Genomic DNA, 1,089 nt, shown 5'->3' with positions numbered 1-1,089 from the left:
ACTACATGTGTAGCCTACACAGGAACACACAGGCTTAAATTGTTCAAATAGAAATTTAAAAAAAGATTTACTTTTAAAAAGGATGAATGAATAAATAAATAAATAGACCCACATAAGTAAATAAATGAATAAATAAATAAATAAATAAACAAATAAATAAATATATAAATAAAACAAGGTGAAATGAAAAGACAAAGAAATAGATGAATAAATATAAAACTTAGATAAAAACGAGGCAAATAAATAAATAAATATAAAATAAAAACAAGGCAAAATAAATCAATCAAAAATTTCAAAAAGAAATTAGGCACTTAGTTACTTACTGTAAATCGTATACAGTAATGCCTTCTTTGGTTTAAATGTGCATGAACCTCTTTGATCAGATTGTTGTCTTTTTGGTATGACAAATCTTAGCAAAGTTCTAGTCACGTTTTACTACAAAGAATGGTAGAATTTCTTCTTATATAGATCTCACAGCTGTCTAGATCGAACTGTGTACAAAGAGGTATTGATTTGACCTGCGTACATAAGTTAAAGATAGTTACATGCTCGAAAGGATCGTTTGAAGAATCGCGTAAAAGGATCTCGGCAAAACCGCTGTTTTTGATTCTTTGTTAGGTAATTATAGTGTTCTTCTTATTTGAAATAAAACAATGGCACACAGTCTATACATCAGTTTGTTTTATATTCTTCTTGTCACATTCTTTTGTAATCAGAGTCGGCGCTTGAATTCCCGTGTCTCTCCTTTCGATTTCTAATGTTTACAGTCGCCAAGGCAGTTTCAAAATGGCGGTGACGTATTCGTGTAAAGACTCGTCGCTGAGTCAGCTGTCGCGCCCACCCAATGTTGTTGTGAACTGTTGTGGCTGGCACGGCTCTGTGCCAAGTGTCATAGCAAACTTAGCAAAGCAAGGCAAAGACAGGGGAGAGGTTGCAACTATTGAAAGCTTTGCCTTTTCGCATGAGTGGGCGATAACGGGTCATGCCGCGTTGATACTCGGAAGAAAACTAACAATTGTTTGATGTAGGGATTTGCGCATTTGTATTGTGGCACGCGTCGTGTGTGTGTGTGTGTGTGTGTGTGTGTGT

The 1,089-nt window shown here is 35.0% G+C and overlaps 1 protein-coding gene across 1 annotated transcript in view; it reads right to left on the bottom strand.

Annotated features, from left to right (window-relative positions):
- LOC101856497 (tripartite motif-containing protein 54) overlaps window positions 1-514 on the bottom strand; it is an 11,417-nt gene extending 10,903 nt beyond the window's left edge. The window contains exon 1 of the mRNA XM_005093336.3: window positions 324-514. The gene's annotated coding sequence lies outside the window, so the exon portion shown is untranslated. The remainder of the gene's footprint in view (window positions 1-323) is intronic.
- Between the last annotated feature and the right edge of the window lie 575 nt (window positions 515-1,089).

The sequence above is a fragment of the Aplysia californica genome, unplaced genomic scaffold (assembly GCF_000002075.1).
Source record: "Aplysia californica isolate F4 #8 unplaced genomic scaffold, AplCal3.0 scaffold00062, whole genome shotgun sequence".
Lineage (NCBI taxonomy): Eukaryota > Metazoa > Mollusca > Gastropoda > Aplysiida > Aplysiidae > Aplysia > Aplysia californica.
The sequence above is the reverse complement of the archived record's forward strand: the minus strand, read 5'-3'. Positions and strand labels throughout refer to the sequence as shown.